At 38.0% G+C, this 22,786-nt stretch overlaps 2 long non-coding RNA genes across 5 annotated transcripts in view; both read left to right on the top strand.

Annotated features, from left to right (window-relative positions):
* The window catches only part of LOC111768760 (uncharacterized), a 210,091-nt gene that overhangs the window by 66,966 nt on the left and 120,339 nt on the right, over nt 1-22,786 (top strand). For all 4 annotated transcript variants that reach the window (XR_011428548.1, XR_002801251.2, XR_002801252.2 and 1 more), the window contains exon 4: nt 1,251-1,376. This is a non-coding gene — a long non-coding RNA (uncharacterized lncRNA). The remainder of the gene's footprint in view (nt 1-1,250; nt 1,377-22,786) is intronic.
* Nucleotides 13,775-17,164, top strand: LOC138918795 (uncharacterized). Its single transcript, XR_011428553.1, has 2 exons — nt 13,775-13,898; nt 14,044-17,164. It is a non-coding gene; the product is annotated as an uncharacterized lncRNA (long non-coding RNA).

The following is a 22,786-nucleotide window of genomic DNA, read 5'->3' on the forward strand; positions in this document are numbered from 1 at the left end:
GCACTATTCTAAGCACCTCACAGGCATTAATACATATAGTTCTCACAGCCACCCTATGAGGTAAGCACCGCTATTACCATTTACACATGACACCATTTACAAGATAAAATGGTGGTGGAGGTCAAGGAATTTGCCCTAGTTTTCCTGGGAAACAGTGGAGCTAGAATCTGAGCTCAAACTATCAGGACACTTGTGAAAACTAAAGGGAGGGCTTATTCAGTATACCCTAGGACCAGAGGTGTAAACTCGCAGGGAATCAGGGCAATGGATAAGTGGCCACCTAGGCACGCAACATATAGAAAGCAACATCTTCTAAGGATTTTTACCACTTTGGAAATAGTGGATATAATCTGTTTCCTATGGGTCTTGACATCCTTTGATATGTGAAAATTTATGGCTAGTCACTTTCTACTTAGCCTTGAGCATTCATTCACACACATAGGCATCAACACAGAGCAAGACGGAGTGCCTGGAGCCTCGCCAAAGTGGGCCTCAAACATTCCTTGCTCTGTCTCCTCCATGATGGCCTGGATCTCAGCCACGGAACCCTCTGTGCTAAACATGTCTGTGTCAAAAGAGTAGGTTGTCACACTCTGCTCTCTTTAGATAGAAACTGATACCACGTATTCAAGCCTTTGCTCAGTATAAGAGGAAGGAAAGAGACATGGTGTTTTTGAAATATAGCTCAAAAGTGAGAAGCATTGAAGCTGAGATTATGGGATTTCCAAGTCCTCATTTGGCTTTTCTGCTGATTTATGATCAGAAAAATTGCTGCTTAAAAAAAAGTCAGTGAGCGAGAACAAATTAACATCAGTTTTCTTAAAGCACCCTGAAAAGTACAGTGTGTTGTATAAGTGGCCATCATTTACTATTTTTTGTAAAGGTAAATTAATGTAAGGTTCCTCTTTCTTTGTCTAACTTATTTAATTGGGCCCCTTTTAAGACCAAATGTTTTACATATTTTTTAATTTTTTATATATTATGACGTTTTGACATCTTAAAGTCTCTGCCCTTCCGGGGCTAGCTAATTCTTAGAGACAGCAGAAGGCCCAGCCAGAGCATGCCTTTGATCTGCAAACCCATCCAGAGCCAAGCCTCCTCTATCTGGCCCATCCACCCCCAGAGCAATAGTCCTCTGCCTTAATCACCTCCAGGCAACTGGAGAACCATCCTTACAGCCCGCAGCCTGCTGAAATTATTCGAAATAGACAATCCTAAACAGTTTACCTGCCTGGCTTGTTTTCCCACAGAAATCCGAACAAAGGTGGAGGCCGAAGCTGCACTCTCGCTACTCTCTTCTGCTTCCTGACCACCCCGGGGTTTTTTCTTGTGGCCCTGCATGGCATGCCCCGCCTTGCCTCTTATCTCTAGGACCTGTGAGTATAATAAACTTTGTCTTCCTGAGTCTCTCCTCTGTCTCCTTTGTGGCCACCCCTGACTGACCACCTCATAAAGCAACACAGAACAGGCCAGAAATTTGAAAAAGGAAAAACTTAAAAATCAAGTGAAAGAGGGGCATCAATGGAATATTCTAGAGGGTGGGGAGTCACTCTCCAACAAACAGCAGCAGGATGTCCTTCTCAGACATTTGCTCATCGGACTGTCAGCAGCTGAACCTGCCGCTAACTCCCAACTCCTCATCTGCACGACTGCCACATGCTGTTGTCTGTGGATGAGGAATGACAACTGTGTGCAGTAGAGAGAAAGAACGGTAATGCATCAAAGTAACACTTTTCTATTAGGATTAGTCCTGATTCAAGCGCCATTCATTTAGAGAAGCACTACAATTGAAAAGGAAAACTTGAAACTTTCTTTTGTCTAATAGGTTTCTTGATGGTGCTTTTTGATTAAGTGCTTTTATTGATTCAACAGTATTAACCTCGTTGACTAAAGCATCTACACATCTGAGAAGAATCTGATCATTATCTCCTAATGAGCTATGAGTGATTCCTTGGCATTTCCTTCTTGGCTTGATGCAGAAGCCAGGATATTTGGCTTAACACTGGACTTCATTTCTCTTAGCCATGTCCGGAAACAGAAGCTCTTAAATGGAGCCACAGTAATTAATCACAGAGATCTCAGGCTCCTACACATAACAGGTGCTTGAGAAGTGTTTGTTGAAGGAACAGTAGGAGTCATCGATTATTTTTAGACTACGATATGTGATCCTTATTTATCATAATATTTTTCTGAATATTGACATACTTGAAGTTCAAATGAGAAAAGAATCTAGCTTCTCCATTGTAGAATGACAGTTATATGTTGAGTTTATCTTAAAGCTATTTTTTACTTAATGGCTGAGTTTTACTCATAAGTAATATATTTTTAACCTGTTGTCAATAACATTAAAGAAATAATTTGCAGAGAAGTACACCTACCCCTATATTTTCATTTCAAATGGAGACTTGGCTACTCAGGATGCTATTCCAAAACTTTCATTTTGGTTGTAAATTACAAATTTATTTGATTATTCACTTGGGATATTCAAGAAATTATTTGGAGCCTTCTTTTTTTTGTTTGTTTTTTGGCCATTTTTTGGTGTGCAATTCAAATGAAATTCTATTTATTTAATAAAGGCATATTTTTTAATTTTAAGAGCTATACAAGCCAGGTAAAAGCACATTTATTAGCCCCAGGAGATCACTATAAAACTCAGACTTAAAATTAATTCCTCAAAACACACAAAAAATACAAGTCCCTATAGCTTACGGCAGCCATCAAAAACCAGTGATATATTGTTCTTCTCCACGAAGTCACTTCACCACCAGCAGGTTTTAGTTAACATTATTACGATAGTGAATGACCCTAAAGAGGACTCCCTTGTTTATTTGAGTCTCCTTCCTAATAACCTACAGCTGTGTGAACACCATCAGCTGTGGGAGTTTCTGATATGGGCACATTAAAAGTGTTGGTATGTCACTCCATATGGTTCTTATGGCCTTCCTTTGACGACGCATAATATTCCATCAGTCCCGCTGTCAATGGCCAATTCCTCAGCTGGGCTGATGACTTGAAAACCTACTCACCAGTCTTTAATTGTTTCTCATTGTTGCTTCTAAAAAGCCAGCGTCTCTTTGTTTGCAGTGGGTAAAAAATGAAGAGACACTCAGTTCAAATTAAAACAGCTGAGGTTCTGAACAGGCCAATCCCCTGAAACCTCAGTAAACTTTTGTATTCACACACTCAAGTCCACTTGGTTGTGGGGATACAACGCAATCTGGAGAAGTTGTTATTGCTTTGATTGCGTGAAAATGTAATCACGCCTTTGCAAGAGAGGCCCCAAGGGCAGCACTGGGCACAAATTTAAGGAGGGATCTTATTTTCTTGCCTTGAAATGGAGGTGTTTAACTTTCAAACTTGATTTTGAAGAAAGCAATGAACATAAAGAGCTAATGGCAGTTTTTTTTTTTTTTAAAGATTTTATTTTTTTCCTTTTTCTCCCCAAAGCCCCCAGGTACATAGTTGCATATTCTTAGTTGTGGGTCCTTCTAGTTGTGGCATGTGGGACGCTGGCTCAGCGTGGTTTGATGAGCAGTGCCATGTCCGCGCCCAGGATTCGAACTGACGACACACTGGGCCGCCTGCAGCGGAGCGCGCGAACGCAACCACTCGGCCATGGGGCCAGCCCCGAGCTAATGGCAGTTTTACTGTAAAACTTTAATTTGGAAAGAATTAGTGGGATCATTACATCTTTTATTTGGGAAAACAAAGGCATTACTGAAAAATAATGTACCTACTACATGTAAAATTAAATAGAACTTAAAGGGAAAAGGAAATAAATATACAAAGCCTAATTCTGTAACATGGTCCAAATTTTATTCTTTTAATCTTTTATTTTGCTACTAAATCTTAATTTAGGGTCAGTCTTACAGCGCCTTAGCAATTTATTGCTTAAAATGTTAGAGGAAAACAATGTGTTGTCATCGTCCTTGGATTTTAGACATTTGCGGGTTTTTATTAATTGGAAAATGCTTTTGTTTTAAGAAGGATGGTAGAAAGGAGACAGTTTCTAGGGAAGGTAGTTTAGAACAATTGCCCTCGTATTTTCGGACTTTTCTTATCTATAAAAATTTATTTAATTTCTCTATGTTTCTGTTTACCTGCTTTCAATAGAAGGCAGAAAAACACCAAATTAGCTCTAGGAAATGAGGAATGTCTTTCTAACTATGTATAAATACTGAGCCAATAATTCTAAGGCCTGTAACGAGAGATGCTGAAACAAACGAATAATAAAGATTATTCCTATTTCATGAGGTGTTAGTGTCTGTGAAATATTCCTAATCTTCAAAATCCACTAAGGCATATTTTTAAATGGAAGCTCAAAGCTGAAGAAGTAAAGAACATTAATGGAACTTCCTTCACCCAGAATTAATGGGCCTTGATGCTGTTGGAATTCTGAGAAAAAGGGTATCATTCTACAATCCTCAACCCTTTAATTATACAGCCACTTTGTTGTAATGGTCTCCTTACGTGTCTGAGGGTTCCCTTACACTGTGGCGGCCACATGGCAGGATTATCTCTTACTGCTTTGTCTTTCCTCATAATTTCATGTCTTCCTCAAGGGTAGGAATGATACATACTTTCTTAAGTAACTCTTCTGTTATACCTTGCAAATAAACCTCAATAATTGACCCCTCAAATCTTTTCTTACGTAATGTAAGAAATGTAATGATTGTTCTTTAAAATACTCCCTTGAAGTTGGAAAGCAGGTGGGAAGAAGGTGCTTTATTCACTTATTAAACTGTTTTCTGCAACGTGTGGACTTATTTAACATACATCTTACAAAGCAGGATGCTAAGAATTGCCTGAATCAGGATAGAAGAGTAAACATTTGAAATTTGATAATTAAGAGGGTTTATTAAATATTGGCAAACAGCTACTTAAGTGTAAAATATAGAGATCACATATACAACACAGTGAGTCACCTGGTCTCTTAAATTCTTTAGCCAGCATTTAGTTATCAAGCCTCTTTGTGGTTTTATTTCGTAAAACATTGAAAAAGAACAGAAAGAAAGGTAAGAAAGACCACAAGGTGAAAATTAGAAAGATGTCCAGCACAATAATTTATTGCTTTTTTTCATACGATGGTATTGGATCTGTTTTATCTGCGGTTGGAATAAAATTATGATAGAGTCAAAAACCATGCCCTCCCACCCATGTTATTCCCTAACATGTTCTAATGGAGGACATGCATGAAGGGAGTGTCTCTCTTGTTTAGATACACCTTAATCAGTGAGTTTGGTTATAAAAATGAGGCCCCCTAGCAAGAGTGAGGAGACGAAGAATAGGAAAACCATTTCACAATAAAAAGTAGGAATTTTGGGAGTTCAGGGAAGCTGGAAATTCAGTCACTTAAAAAATGAGGGTGTTAGAACAACTGGATATCCACATGCAAAAAATGAGCCCCGACATGGCCTTTATACCCTTTACAAAAATTAATTCAAAATGGATCCTAGACCTCACTGTAAAATACAAAGCTATAAAACTCCTAGGAGATAACACAGGAGAAAAATCTAAATGACCTTGGGTGCGGCAGTGACTTTTTAGATAAAACACCAAAGGCACCATCCATGAAAGAAATTGATAACTTGGGATTCATTAAAATTAAAAACTTCTGTTCTGTGAAAGATGATGTCAAGAGAATGGGAAGACAAACCACAGACTGGGAGAAAATATCTGCAACTCAACAAGGAGAAAAGCAACTCAATTAAAAAATAGGCAAGAGACCTGAACAGACACCTCACCGAGAAGATATACAAACAACAGACAAGCGTACAAAAAGATGTTCAACATCATATGTCATTAAGGAATTACAATTAAAACAATGAGATACCAGAAGACACCTATCAGAGTGGCCAAAATCCAAAACACTGGTGATACGAAATCCTGGGAAGGATATGAAGCAAGAGGAACTCCCATTTATTGCTAATCAGATGCAAAACGGTGCAGCCACTTTGCAAGACAGCTTGGCAGTTTTTTGTAAAACTAAACACTCTTACCACATGATCTAGCAATTGTGCTCCTTGGAATTTACCTTAATGAAGTAAAATATGTCCACACAAAAGCCTGTGCAGGGATGTTTACAGGAGCTTTATTCATAATGGCCCAACCTGGAAGCCACCGAGATTTCCTGCAGAGGGTAAATGGATAAACAAACTATGGTGCACCCAGACAATGGCATATTCTTCAGCTCTATAAAGAAATGAGCTGTTAAGCCAGGAAGAGACATGGAGGAACCTTAAATGCATATTAATAAGGGAAAGAAGCCAATCTGAAAAGGCTACATTTTGCATAATTCTGACTATATGACATTCTGGAAAAGACAAAACTACAGAGAAAATAGAAAGATCAGTGGTTGCCAGGGGTTGGGAGAGGGAGGGATGAATAACAGGGAGAGCATAGAGGATTTTTTGGGCAGTGGAACCATTCTGTGTGATACTACAGTGGGGGATATGTGTCATTATATGTTTGTCAAAACCCATAGAATGTATAACACCAAGAGTGAACCCTAATGTCAAGTATGGATTTTCAGTAAAAAATGATGTGTCAGTGTAGGTTTGTGGGTTTTAACAAATGGACCCCTGTGGTGCTGGGCGTTGACAGAGGAAGAGGTTGTGTGTGCATGGGAGCAGGGGGTATATGGGAACTCTCTATGCTTTCTGCTCAATTTTGCTGTGAAACTAAAATTGCACTGAAGATTAAGCCCATTTAAATGGCTGAGGACATTTAAAGAACAGGACTGATATTTTATCTCAAGATACCTGTTAAGCCATGAGCTGCTCTACCTCTCCCTCTATTGCCACAGACCTCCTCTGAAGGCAGCTCCGTGTATCCTCAGGTTAGTGGTAATTTGGGGGAGTAGAAAGCTTGGGATAGCACAGCGGTGAAGCATGGAAAGGGCTTGCGAGAAGAATCAGGGCCTGGCGAGAGAACCTGTCAGAGAAGCAGCTGCCAGGAGGATGCTCAGGAGAGAATTCCCAGAAAGATACTCGGGAAGGTAACTCTTGGAGATTGCACCGGGGGCTGGGACGCTGGTTGGTAGAAAGCTGGCATCTGCTTCCATACCTGCGCAAAGGATCTACTTTACTTTGCATTTCGTAATGCTTCTTTTTGAGTAGATAGGGCTAACATACTGAAGAAACCAGTGTTAGGCACGTAATAGATACTGTATCAAGTCGTAAGTGAATGGAGAGAAAACGAGGCAAACTTGACAAAAGATGGATAAAGGTGTTAAACATAAATATTTCATTAATTTTTCATTTTTTTGAAAGCGACATAGCAATTTTATAAGGAGGACATAAAAATGAGCAGATTTTAAGTTAATGTTTATGGATACATGAAGAAATAAAGAATATGGAAGGAAATAGAGAGGTTTTTTTTTTAAATTCTAAACTGTGACATAAGGAAATCTCATAGTTCAGTCAACTAGAAGGGAGATAAGACAGCGTCCAGGCATTTCTTAATTGGAAATTTCTTTTTCTCAGCCCAAAAAGAAACTTTCCATCTGTTCTAGCATCTGCTTACTGTGGTATAAGAATTTCTCCAATTTAACAAGTAGGTGTGACAATTGTGACATCTGGGAATTTTTATAAGGACACATGAAAAAGAGTTAAGGTGGCTGGTAACTGATTTCATAAGCTTTTCACAGATTCCTTCTAGACACACAGAATTAAAGTAGCTCATCATGTGGTACTTTCATACCTCTTTTTTAAAAAGGTTTGAATTGACATAATATTGGAATTGTACTTATTATTTTTTAACGCATTTATCATGAGAAGAGCAGAAATAGTTTGCCCAACCGCAGGCCACAGCAGGATTTAGGAGATGTGACTTCTAGGTCTGTTTGTGGGGCTAATCGGAAAGTGACTTTTGGAAAGTTGCCTTATTTCTCTTTTACTCAATTTGTCCACTGGTAAAAAATGCAAATTTAAATACCTGCCTATTCCGAATATACTGGAAGTTTGAGGAAGAATAATATACTAGAAATATAGTTGCCGTGGTCAGAATGTTTGTGTCCCTCTCATCTTCCTGTGTTGAAATCCTAATGCCCAATGTGATGGTATTAGTGGGTGGGGCCTCTGAGAAGTGCTTAAGCTGTGAGGCTGGAGCCCTCATGAATGGGGTTAGTGTTTTATACAAGAGGCTTCAGAGAGATCCCTAGGCCTTCCACGGTGAGAGGACACTGTGGCAAGGCACAGGCCGTGAACCAGGAAGCAGGCCTTTACCAGAACATAACTATGCTGGCACCTTGATCCTGGACTTCCCAGCCTCTGGAACTGTGAAAAATAAATTTCTATGGTTTATAAATTACCCAGTTTGTGGTATTTTGTTATAGCAGCCTGAACGGTTCAAGATAATAGTCTATGAATGCAAATGAAGACCATTACAGTTGAGACCTCTCCTGTTTTTAATGCTTATGTTAATCCATTCAATTTTTTTGGTTTGTCTTTAAATCTATACAACATCTCTGGTATTTCATTGTGCTTTTCAATAAGTGTCAGACCCCAGTGAAGCAAAATTTTTGTGTAATCATTATCTTTCTGTCTTTCACATTTGGAAACTGAAGAAGGAAAAGCGTGTAACTTAATTGGTGTTCTGCCATGAGCCGAAAGCAAATGTTCCTTGCCCCTCTGACTGATGTATATTCTAATTCTACTTTTGTTTGAAGTGATTTTCTGTAGTCTCACCGTACGTGTCATCCTACTGTGGTCGTCAGGAGCAGCTGGCTCCAGGGTGAGCTGAGTTCTGTGTTCCTGGCCAGTCAACTAGTTTTCAGACCTGGACCACAACTCATGAGCCTTCCATTTTATAATGGTCTAGATCTCAGATAGATTACACGGACTCATTCTGTGTAAAAGGAGCCTTTCCTGTCCACATTCTCTTCTTTTGATTGGATTGGAATTCTATGAGCTATGGGAATGAGGTGATGGATGGGAAAGGCTGAGAAATTGAGGAATTCTAATGAAAACTTGCCTAAAGTCATATAAGGTGAGTCATAGTTGGGAGTTAATGTTTCCTTTAATCACTAGGCCAACGTACAAGTTTTCTTTCACATATCCCCCAAGAAGCAAAGAATATGAGAGGTCTTTAGCTCTTAAATGATCCTCCATATTTTATTGACTTGTTAGAATCTTGTATTGCTATTCTTTTGTCTATATCTATACCTATAGTGTTAAGGATATTAAAAGAGTCAAAAATGGAGAAGGAAAAAAACACATATATTACCCCAAATATACAAAGAGATGCTTAACCTAAATTTAGTTAGGGAAAGAAGATCACACTGAGACACCATTTTATACACAAGAGACTGGAAAAAATTAAGCAGTCTAATAATATCAAATGTTGGTGAAGATGTGGAGCAAGTGGATTTCTTATTCATTGTTGGTAGGAATATAAATGGATTCAACTACTTTAGAAAAGAATTTGGCAGTATCTTATATATAAATTAGAGCATTTGTACGTCACTTGACTCAGTAGTTCCTCTCCCTTTTGGATATACAATCATGTGTACCAGGAAACACGAACATGTGTTTATAATAGCTGCATACTAGAAACAACCCAACTGTGACCCCTGAATGAATCAATGATAGTGTTGTGAACCAAAGATTATGATTCTGCACAACTGATTGCATCCAAAATAAAGGATCAAGTCAAACAAGAAGGACCAAGATCATCTAACACACCACTTAACACATACAACGTATGTAGTCGTTGGTTGAATTGATGAATGATAAAAACAGGCATTTTGGGGTATCACGTGACTCTTTAGGTATTGATGAATGTTTAAGCAGCTTTTCCTTATTTGAGACAACCAATATTCACTGAGCCCCTTTACCAAATATTTTCTCATCGCTTAATGATTTTGTATTATATTCATTTGTACTAAAAAAATTTTCATTCTTCCCATTTTGTAACTGAAACCAGCTTTTAAACTTCTGGAGGGCAAGGACCGTATTTTCGGTTTCCTTTTTCTCTTATTACAGAACTACATGGAGTGGATAATCAGTAACTGCTAACGACTTAATGGTGAAACAAAAATCCACTTAAATTTTCCCTTTTGAAAAACAATCTATTTTGAAAATAACAAATTATAGTCAAAAGCAGACTTTTTCAACCAAGCTAAGTGCTCTGCAACTTCAAGTGGATACTTTTCAGGAAAAGTTTACTGTATATATAGCAAAGTTGTGACAGGTATCTTTGTGTGTAGGAATATGTTTGGGACAAATACAAGGAAGTTTTTATGTAGTAATTCTAAGATTTAGTGAAATTCTTAGCACAAGGAATCAATGATAAGAAAACATTGTATATCTTATAATCATCCAATTAAAAACATGCTAAACAACGTGCTATGCTCATTATTTTGCTAAGAAAATTGGAATCCAGAAAGCCGTTGATATTTCAGGTCTAAGGGGTTATTTTTGTTGTTGTTTAATCAAGTACTAATCAGGAGAGCTGTACTTTATAGGAGGAGAGGCAATTTATCTGACATCAAGACTGTTCAGGCGGTTAGCCTTAGACGATGATTATTAGTACTACGTTAGCCTATTTCCAATTAAACTGAACTCTCTGTTGTAATAGTGGTTGCAAGAGGCACAAATTTAAAGAGTAAAAGAAGATGTGCTTCCCTACCCTTTTCCTTCCACCCAGCGCATCACCAATTTAAACCTTCTGATATGCTAATTGGTTCATATGTATCAGGTGAGAATGTTTTGATAGAAAGCAACAGAAATCCCAAACCAAAATAACTCAACCAAAAAGGAAGATTCTTGTTTCATTGGTTGAGCACTCTACATCTGATCTGACCAGGATTTATTGCTAGTTCTGCTTCCTCTGGGTTGGCTCCATTTTAAGGCAGGCTTTTTAGCAGTGCTCACACATCTCATCTAACAGGAGGGAGAGTTTCCTCCAAGAGTAGAGCAAAACTTGGTTCTCATAGGCTAATATTGAGCCATGTACCCATGCCTGAATCAATCACTGTGTCCAGGGAAAGGAATTAGTTTAGGTGTGAGAAACACACCTACACCTGCAGACATGGGAGTGAGGAGTCAGTCGCCTCCGAACACATAGGCTGCCTCTAGGAAGGGCTGATACTTGGGCAAAGTTTAGAGTACTGTTACTAAGGGTAATTATGCTAAATGGTCCAAATATCTACTATATTGTACCTTTCAAGTCAGTTCCACATTTTCTTATAATATCTTCAATAATTATGAGCTATGTGTTTTCTTTGTATAGAGGTATGAGGGATGCCTGACAAGATAGAACAATTTTTTGTTTCTTGGTTGGTGAAAGAAGCTGCAAGCCTCTTTTCTGCTGGGTGACTATAAGGGATCAGTTTGGAGCAGGTTTTCTTAATTCTGAGAGGAGGTTTTGGAAGGTCTCTTCTTCTTATGTAAATGGAAGGAATAGGAACCCATTGACTTAGGAAAAGTAAGTATCAGGCTATTTTGTGGCTTGATAAAGTTTTCTCCATGTATCTTTTGCTATGCAAACTTGGAGAAAAGTAGAGTAAATTTGTATTGTCAAAGACTTCTAGAAGGAACTAAAATCTCCCCATTCCATTTGAGACCACTGTATCAGAACATCAGATAGATTGAGATGATTTCAAATAAGTTCACCTGTGTTCCCAAGGAAGCATTCACACTGAGGGGAAGGCAGATAATGGACTAGTGAATTACGGGAAATCACACAGGAAGATCCATTCTATAATAGTCTGTGGCTAGAAGACCTCGCTCTTACAACAGGCATATTGTGGGAACAGTGGCCTAGACTGAAAGGATAAAAGGAAATCAGTAACTTTGGAAGCCTATGTGTGGTACACCTCTGTAGCTTGCACTGCATCACTGGGAAGGGTGAAAAGGCTCAAATGAATGCACTGAACTGGATCAGTTAAGTGCAGTGAATTTGTATGGTGGTACAGCAGACATGGCGGGTGAAGGTTGGGGATAGTATGAAACTAGTCAGTCAGCCTGAGGGCCTTCTTTCTCCTTCTTTAGTCTTTCTCTTTCCCTCCCTCACTCTCTCTCTCCCTGCTTTCTTCCCTTACTGTGTTAATTCTCCTGCTAAAGGTGAGTAACTGAGAACAGAGATGACCCCTTTGGACTGCGTAAGCATCCCTGGTTCTTGACCACCCAATTACGGGAAGAGCTTTAAAGAAGTAGCCATTGGATGTCCTTTTAAACTGGTCCTGTGGGGGATTGAATGATTAATTTGAATATTAAAAAGATTTATGATCTTAATTGTACCTCAAGCTGGTGATACAGGCCACACTGATTTTATCAGATTAATTTAAAAAAACAACCTAAAACTTAACGAGTCATTCCTAAGAATTCTGCTTCTCCTTCTGCTTTCTAGCCTCCAAAGCTGATCAGGCATAAAATTATCTTTAAAATAAATTATTCCCACACCATCAAATGTGGGCTTGGATGGTAATAATATGTGTAAAGAAAGAATGAAACAATTGGAAGAGGGAAGGGGTCGTTGGTCAGGAGAGAAAAATGAGGGCAGGAGAGTCAAGCATTGGCTCTTCCCTTCTTTGTAGAGGGAATCCTGGCTCATGGACCTGTCAGACATCTTGGCAGGAATATCTCAGTTCTCAGTCAAGCTTACTTAGCCAGATGCCATTGAAAAATCAAATCAAATAATTAACTCCCTTCATTTTCAAATTCCATGTTCATGAAAAAAACTTCTAATTACATTTTGGCCTACCCGTAAGGAAAGAGTTCACTGAATAATGTATATATTTAACACGAATCATTGGTTACAGAGGATGGCAAAATCAGACTGAGCTTTGAAAACATCAATTTCAAAATTAATAGAAAAAAATACATTGGAAAATGTAAAAATAAATGAAGACAATATCAATCTCGACTCAAACTAAAACAGATGATGGAAGGATGTTACCTCTCTCCTAAAGAGAGCAAAAAGTTTGTGTTCAACTTTTATTCTTCATTTTTTGAGAGACCTACTATGTGAGATGCTAGGGATACAGCAGCGAACAAGATAGTCATGTTTTCTGCCCCCAAGGAGCAAAATTCTACTGGAGGGAAATTGATTATATAATGGTAGTTAAATAATTAATTATAATTTTTAGTAACAGAGGTGAAAATGAGAAATAAAAAGTGCTATTAAACATGGAGTGAGGTACCTGTCTCAGTCCAAGCCGTCCTTCCTTAGGGAAACAACCCGTGACCTGGGATATGAAGTCTGAGGGACGAAGAGTATTCATAGTGGCAGAGGACAGAGGAGAAGATTTCTAGATTGTATCAGTCAAGGTTCTTGGTTACAGACAATAGAAGCCAACTAACTAGCCAGCAGATTAAGAAACAAATTATTGAAAAAATCCTGGGCATATCACAGAATCAACTGGGAGACTGGAAAACAGGATTAGAGAATGAGAAAGAACCAAAAAAAAAACCTAAGAAAATGGGAAATACAGTCCAGAACACACCAGAGTAACTGCTTGGGATGCTGTAACTGGTGCTGTCCTCACTTGACATTTGTGCTGAACTGTAAGTAATGTTTTACTGTCACTGTGTCCTTGTTTCCCTTCCACATGTTTCAAAGACTTAGCAGGAGCATCTGATTGGCCAAATGTATGACTTTTATTGATAATTGCCACTTGGTATTCGTGCCCTTATGTGGTCTCCTCCCATATAGTAATAGGGTTGATCTGTGTGACCAATAGAATGTAGGAGAAGTGACTTATGTAACTTCTGAGGCCAGATCATAAAAGACATTGTCATTTCTGCCTTGCTCTCTCTTGGATCACTTGGGTCTCTCATGGATTTGGAGGAAGCCAGCTGCCATGTTGTGAGGACACTTAAGTAGCCTCTTGGAGAAGTCTACGTGGGAAGGAACTGAGGCCTCCTGCCAACAGCCAGCACCAACTTGTCAGCCATGTGAGTGAACCATCTTGGAAGTGCATTCTCCAGCCACAGTCAAGCCTTCAGACGATGCCTTTTTTTTTTTTTATTGTGATAACGTTGGTTTATAACATTATATAAATTTCAGGTGTACATCATAATATATTTCTATTCTGTGCAGATGATGTCTTAATTACAACATGAGAGACTCAACCAGAATGGCTCAGCTAAGCTGCTCCTGAATTCCTGTCCCACAGAAACTGTGTGAGAGAATACATGTTTATTTTTAGTTTAAGTTGCAGAGTAATTTGTTATGCAGAACAGATAACTAATACACATGTCTAATTTCTATCTACCAGGAAGAGGGAGAGGTCCCTTCATTTTACAGATGAGGAAATGAACTCAGATTTAAAAAGTCTTTAAATATTTTTCAGAATTTCTTAGGAAACATTTGCATGGCTATACGATCTACCAGTGACTGTTCTAAAAACTTTATAAATATTAACTCAGTCCTCCTGGCAGTCCCCTCTGAGTGCCTACTATGGGCTGAATTATATCCCCCTCCAAATCAATATGTTGAAGCTCTAACCCCCAATGTGACTGTATTTGGAAATGGAGCATTTAAACAGGTAATTAAGGTTAAATGAGGTCATAAGCGTGGAGGAATCCAGTGTGATTGATACTCTTATAAGAAGAGGAAGAGACACCAAGGACGTACATGCACAGAGAAAAAGCCATCTGCAAGCCAAGGAGAGAGTCCTCAGGAGAAACTAAACCTGCTGACATCTTCTCTAACCTACAGAATGGGAGAAAATAGCTTTCCGTTGTGTAAGCTGCCCAGTCTGTGGTGTTTTGTTATGGCAGTCCTGGCTGACTAATGCTAGCCAATACCGCAGGTCTACGTGAGTCAGATTATTCTTATTGCTGCTTTGGCTCTCCTGTCCATTACGGTAATCACCCCCCACCTGGCCTTTGATGCTTGAGGTTGTAGATAAAGAAACTGAAGCACAGGGCAGTTCAGTAACTTGTCCAAGGTCACATAGCTGGTAAATGGTAAGTTGGGATTTGAACTCTCAAAAAGAATCCACTATCCTGTATCTAAACAAATCCAGACAGGAAGACTTTAACAGTTAATACTTTCCTCAAGAACTTTGTATCCTATACATACTTTTTATTTTTTTAACTTTTTTTTTGGTGAGGAAGATTAGCCCTGAATTAACATCTGTTGCCAATTCTCCTCTTTTTGCTTTAGGAAGATTGTCTCTGAGCTAACATTCATGCCAATCTTCCTCTACTTTATATGAGCAGTGTGTCAGTCCACACCTGGGATCTGAGTACATGAACTCCGGGCTGCCAAAGCACATTGTGTGAACTTAACTACTACGCCACCAGACCAGCCCCTGCACATATTTTTTAATTGAAGTTATTGACATAGCTTCTAAATGGGCTTAATAGGGGTTTTCAAAAATTATTTTGGTCTCCATTGGAACAGTTTAACTGAAAGATCCATTCTGAGTTCTGAACTACTTGAAAAATTTCACTCTAGACTAAATGTTCGCTGGGATGCACTGAATTGTAAGTAATCTCTGTCACTGTATCCTTCTCTTTCACCCTCTCACTGGCTTCCAAATACCAGCAGGAACGTCTGATTGGCTGAGCCTCAGGCACAGACCCAACTCCTATCTGCCAGCTAAATGCAGTTAACTTCCTTAGCTGTATGGCGGGAAACTCCCACGTAATAACTTGGATGGAGAGAGAATCCCCAGTGCAAGAATATACCCTTTTGTGTTAATGTAACCCAAGTGTGGCTCAAGATATCCTCAGCCCTTGTCTTGTACTGAGACCCTCAGCACTCAGCTGGTTCCTCAAAACACATCCAATTTTATAATACATCCATGAGAAATTAACATTTTACTAAAACTCTTCTGCACAGAGAGTAGGATTCCCATTGTACACAGCCCAACAGAACCTTAATATGATTCTCCATTAGACAGTCTGTTTTTTGGTTTTTTAAAAAGGTTTTATTTTTCCCTCTTCTCCCCAAAGCCCCACAGTATATAGTTGTATATTTTAGTTTTGGGTCCTTCTAGTTGTGGCATGTGGGACGCTGCCTCAGCATGGCTGGATGAGCGGTGCTAGGTCTGCGCCCAGGATCCAAACTGGTGAAACCCTAGGCTGTGGAAGCGGAGCACGCAAACTTAACCACTCGGCCACAGGGCCAGCCCCAGATAATTTGGTTTTCATCCTCAAAATTCCTCTCCCTGCCATTAGACTCAACTGTGATTTTTTCCCCTTCCTTTACATAGATCCTAATAATCCCCGTTTCTGTCTTGATCATTTCCATTCTTTGCAAACTCCTCTCGGCAAAATAGATGCCATATCTTCAATGGAGCAGCAACCATCACAAACTCTACTGCCTATAGTTAACTCTGGTGTGGGATGGGGTTTTGGGTAAGGAAAGAGGGAGGAAACTGTTGAGGGACTCAAAGCTGCCTGCCTTGCTTTAAAGACACTCAAATTCAATAAAAAACAAACATTCAAACATGCAACAAACAAAACCAAAAAGAACACCTATGCTAGCTAAACAAATTATTTCTGTGGGTTTGTTCAGTTGGTTTGCTGCTCTTTTTAATGTATCCTTCACTTTACCTTAAGTGACTTTTCAAAGTATTCATCCAAGTAATGCAGAGCTTTTTCCAACAGGAATTCTAGGCTAAGAAGATGGTGGTGCATTATGACTTGTAAACATGGTCGAAGAGAGAGTGGGATAAATACTTCCCCAGTGATCTCAGGGTTGGTAGGTAGGAAAGCTGGCTAATCCATACTGAAATCACAACAGTTAAATTTCAGCCCAAATCGGAAAACCAACTGTCTATTTTATAATCACAGTAACAGCCTGCATCCTTATTCCCTACTTATTTTGCCACGTGGCATTGGGGAGACAATTTAGTTTTCTATTCGAGGACAGTGTTTGATTCTGACTCAGTCCCAGCTGATGCAGAGGCTTAAAGTAAAGGCAGAGATATAGATGTGGATTGGATGGGACCTGGCATTTTGGCAATTTTCTTCTTTTGCTAATTGTAACATTGCCCTTGTTTGAGTGACTTCAGAGCCCAAATACATCAATTTCACATACATGTGAAACAGAGCAATCAAATCTTAGTGGGAAAGGGTACACATTAGCTTGTTCTATTTTTTCTCAAGTCTTGGATTTTCGTCTGGGGATTTTGTAGCATCTCTGTGTGGTATTTTCAGGGCATGCTGTGACTGAATAAAGTATTAATGCCCTTAAAGCTAAACATTGACGATGCGTAGTGAACTCAATCTGCTAAATGTTAATACAATTTATCCTTTTAAAAATTTACAAACGTGACATATTGCATGCACTTAGTGCTAATCTATTTTAGACATTCATTTGGTTTGACCTATGACCATAATATATTATGTTCCTTGAGATATTTATCTTGTCATTTGGAAACGAGATTACAATTAATGCGACACACATGACTTTAAATTACTACCTCAACTAGAGATGTGTGAGTAATGAATTAGCCACAGCTTTGAACCCTCTGCTTATAATTTAAATTACCAGCCTTTAGCCGATGCTTCATTGTAATCCATTAAAGAAGTCACAGAATCATGGAACCACATATTGTTTTCGATGATGACCTATCGACGATACTTTTCCATTTAATTTACCTAACCCTAGGCTAATGTATTCAAATTCATGTAAGAAAAACAATCACAAGAGAGAACATTTATATGTTTAGGTTAATACTGGAATAAAATCATAGCCAGACTTCATCTAAACTAGATGTACAAAAACATCATCCTTTTTTGCCGCTTTCCACTTTTCAGAAGAAAAATAAATATGATATTGGAAAACTTGAGCTCATACCAAAGACTTGGCCCATAAGCCCTTTTTCAGGAGAGATCCCCATAGCAAAAAGCCCAATTTGTTATATTTTCCACACCTCCTTCTCAGCATTGACTTTGTCAGACTATAAGTTCTGGAAAGGCACAGAATAGAAACATACTAAATATTTGTCAAATGATGTCTGTAGTGATAAATGATAACCATTTATTATGAATAATGGCAGATTAAATTTTGCTCACTATCCTCCATTTGCTATGACGAGATGAATACATTGTTTATTTAAGCTCTTACTGTATGCTGGGCAGTATACTAAAACATATTTTATGTACAAATATTTTGTATATTAACTTATATACATATATAATATATCATACTATATATTATACATATATAAGTATAACATACATATATACGTATATAGTATATATAGCATATACATATATGGTATATATATATATATGGTATGATATATGTACATATGTATATAATCTAATGTAGGTTAAACCTCTCTCTAACAAGATAATAAGGTTCTTAAGAGCAGAGATGGTTTTAAACCTCTTTAGTACTTTCCCTATGTGCCTGGCAAAATGTTATCACATAAATGTCACTCAATAAAGACTTGTTGAATGTAAATTAAGATGTTCTTTTGTGAATCCACATTTTATAGTGCGCTAGAAAGAAAATGGTCCCACAGGGCTGAAAGAGCTACAAATCACCCAAACCAATGGCAAAACAGCAGTAATCTGAGAAGCACAGCTTTCTCTCTAATGTATTAAAGTGCTGTAGATTTACCAGATTCAACCCATCAACGAGTTAAATGCATGGTATTAGGCTGGAGTGAGGCATAAATAAACTTCTACACATTTATACAGTTATAGTCTAACTGAAGAGCCCAGAGTAGTATATATGAACAAAAGAACCATTAAATGCGAATCGTATGGTACCATCTAGAGCACGAGTTAAGAGAAGAAGGTATTAAAAAGGGAACAAAATAGCATAGTAGTTCCCTAACTACATAGGGCTTTGGGGCAGGCAGACAGACGTGAATCTGGATTCTGCTACTTTTTTACTGTCTCATGAGGCAAGTTACTTAATTGCTCTGAGCTTTTTGCATCTTTAAAATGGAGTACTACCTCCCTAAGGAGTTGTGACAATTAAATGAGGTTGTATATGTTGAACACTTAGAACATGGCCCTACACAAGGTAAACAATCATTTGAATTAGTCAAAAAAGGCTTCAAGGTGAAATGATACTCTAGCTAGACCTCCAAGTGTTAGGCTTTGGGTAAGAGAGGGAGGGGTCCAGGGCAGTCCAGGCAGAGGAAGGGTAAAAGCAGGAGAAGGCAGGAATGGGAACTGAGCACTTGAACAAGAGTGAGGGAGTCCCTTAGAACAGAGTAGAAGAAATTGGCAGCAGGGAAAAATTAAATTTGTTCAGTAAAATGGGTTCAGAGGGTTGGGAGCCATGATATCATGCCAGAAGTGTTTAGACTGGAGATGACATACAGATGGAAAGTCCTCAGTTGCTCCATTCTCTGTCTGTAGCACCCTGAACATAAGTTTTAGATGGCATATTATTGCAGCTGGATACCCCTTTATATTGGCTTTTTCTCTCAGCAATTGACGTGTTGTCTTATATATATGGGCAATAAATCTTTTGTCTTTATATAAATTAATGAGTTTTCATGCTGATAATCCTTCGCTTTGCTTTTTGTCACACAGGTTAGATATATATATATGAATAGCTATCCCTCTATAAAAGAGGAAGAGAATATATGTATTAAAGATGACCAAGGAGTGCTTAGGAATCTTATAATTAAAGTTCTATGGAAGTATAATATGAATGAGATTCTATGTGGAGTATATGTTTATAAATATTGTCCTCCATTATGGTGCTTAATTCTTTGGTATCTCTTGGAGTGTATTCTCTTAAGGAGGTATTCCAGAATGTCAAGTTTTAATAATAAAATTAATTATAATGCATATTGATTTAGAATATCTACATCAAAACTTTTTTCTGTTTTAAAATAAGAAAATCTACATCTTTTGGCAATTTAAATTTCAGTTTATTGAACTTGTTATAAAGTTTAATAAATTAAGGCCGTCAGTCAGTAACTTGACCTATAGAGTAACTCAATGTGACACATTGTAAAAGAAGAAAATAAGACATTTTCCAAAATACCAGATTTAATTTTAAGCGAAATTGGTTTATTAGCTCTCTGCTGGGTAGCTTGGTTTTCCCATGCCCAAAGAACTGGGAATAATCCATTTTTATTAAATTTTATTGTACTCTAAGGAAAATATCTTTGAAAAACTAAATTGTTATTCTCTGTCCTTTAGAAATAGCTATTTGAAGAGTTTATAGGATTTTCCTAGTTGTCTGATTGAAGCTCTCTGATTCCTATGTAGATTTTCTCCAACATACAACATTTGGTTTGCAGAATTGTGGCTCACAGGAAAATGGCTGCCTAACAGAGGCAGAAGTATAATTATGATATCATTAGAAATATTTAAATATAAATAACATTCTATATTTGTCCTTGTCACTTGTCTGGGTTTTGACAGGGGGAGCCAGTTTTGATGGGATTCCTGTGGCCCCATAGATTTTTATCCTGTTATCCAATTTTCCGCTGCACTGCTCTCCTTCTGTCAAACTGACTGCCAGCCAGCCTTACATTTTCCCGAGAGGAGGAGCAAAGCTTTGTATTATAGTGGACAGAAGAAGGAGAACAAAAAACTGATTTTTCCCCTCCAAGTGCTGTACTCTCTCTTTCTAATGGAAAATTCCATTGTCTGACGGGTTGAGGGGATGGTGGATGGAGAACAGGGAAGACCTCACGTTTATATTCAATGGTGCAAGATAATGCTGCAAAGCAGACTCAAATATCAAGCTGAGCAGAATACAGATCAGCAGACAGTTTTCCAGGATGCACAGAGTCACAAGAGTTGCTGAAATGCTGCCAAAACTGGTTTGTGCTGAGTATTCCCTAGCATTTTAAATATTGGCTTGCTGTCATATAAAATGAAAGGATACTTAGCAATCATGGTATAAGGGAAAAGAAAAGGAGCACTTTGTTTCCATGTGAAGATGTCGCAGCAGATGCTGTTTTATTTTGGGGTTTTTCATTGACATTGGCTCATGGTTCAGGACTTAGAGCAGAGATCAGACAGGTAACAAAAATGAGTGGGTTGACAGAGTGTTAAACAATAGGGAAGAGTGAGAAGTGGGGTGAGGTGGCAAGCTCAGGCCCCATCTGCAGGACTTTAAAATGCCGAATTGCGGAAACCAAACAAAACATGCACTTCAGGCCACACATATTTTTAAGCTGAGTGTGGCTCATGGCCTTTTGGATGCAATCTCTGGATTAGAGAAAAGAGTGGTCCTACGGACCTATCAATTAACCAGTGATGCAGGAGCTAACCGAAAGGGCAGGTTTTTATGACTATGATCACTTATTGGTAAGATAAAGACCTTATTGTGTCTCAGCAACTGTAGTATGTCCTTATTTATATCATTTAAGCCTTTTAATAATCTTTAAAAAAATTGATTCATTGCGTATATAAAAAGGCATCAAGTTTAGCAAATAGTTTTCTTCTTATTTACGTTCTAAGTAAACCATGAAAGTTTCTTAGAATCTTGGGAATATATTTAGCATTATGTGAGTCAACTTCTATACCTGTGAGTACAAAGCATTTTGCAAAACTGAAAATGTTGAGCTGTGTAAGAAATTTTGCAGTCAGCTGTTAAAATGTAAATTTCCATTCTGAATTGGGTGAAGTGGCTTACTGAACAGGATATGATTTTCTCATGAGGGCATGAGTACTTAAGATACCGGAAACAAATGTGAAAGAAATTCACCCCTCTTACTTTTCTGGGGAGTCTGTGCTTTAAAATGGAGGTTGTACAATCTTACGGATTAGGGATTTTTATTTTTGCCTTTGTTTACATAACAAATGAAAAAGATTAATCTACCTCCTGACATTAAAAGGGGGTTGCGATGCCTATGAAAGTTCTGGGCTTTGGGGATTTGCTTAATAAATGCTTGATTGGATGTATTTGCCACTTTAATATAGGAGTCAGGTCATTTAAAGTCATTGTATCCTGTTTGTGGATACACATACAGTGTTTTCAACTATATTTCGACAATATTTCTGAGCCTGTTCAATCAAATTATATTCTTAATTTACAATAAGTCGGAGTCTTTGATGGGTTCAATGTATATGAACTGATGTTCTGAAGAGTCGAACACCTGACACCCACCTGATTTGCTTTTTGACTCACGCTGATGTGTCTAGTCAGACATGTACCATCTTGTCCTTCTGTCTGAAGAGGCCTGAGTTTGACACAAATGAGAAAAAGGCGATAGTGGTTAATAACAGTATTTTAGTGTCCACGTTAGCTTTTAACAAAGCTAAAATCAAGTAAGTTAGTGTATCTGTAGGGGAAGAAGCTGTACATCCAAGTATTGAAAAAATTGTAATTTTTCTTGCTATGAAATCCATATGTTAATTTTAGCTCTTGAAATTCTATTTTAGTATGAAATTAAATAAATACACATATATTCTACTCTCTTTCCTTATAAAGTATTCTCTTCATTGACCAGCTATGGTTCATTAAAAACGATAACACATTAACCAGGTGAATAAGATTAAATAGTACAATCTTGAGTAGGTAGCCAGAATGAATTACCTGATTGCCTAGTCAAGATTCTACCAAAAGCTTATGGACAAATAGAGACAAAAAAAAAAAAGAAGCTATAAGTTTCAACTTATGTTTTTTGTCTCTTTTAATGAGTAGAAGAACCATGTACCAGTATTTTCTGATTTTATTCACAGGGGCAAAGTAACACTGGGTTTTACCATTTTTTAATGAATCAGGGTTGTAATACATGAGCTCAACTGCACAGTGTCAGGATCTCTTGAGGCAGATTTTCCTGTTCTTCTCTAGAATGAATGTAAAACTGGAAATAAAAACTCACGAGAAACTACTTCCATGTGTATATATGTATCCTGATTTCCTGTTTGTGTACTGCTCGTATCATGACACT

The sequence above is a fragment of the Equus caballus genome, chromosome 18, assembly GCF_041296265.1.
Source record: "Equus caballus isolate H_3958 breed thoroughbred chromosome 18, TB-T2T, whole genome shotgun sequence".
Taxonomy (NCBI): domain Eukaryota; kingdom Metazoa; phylum Chordata; class Mammalia; order Perissodactyla; family Equidae; genus Equus; species Equus caballus.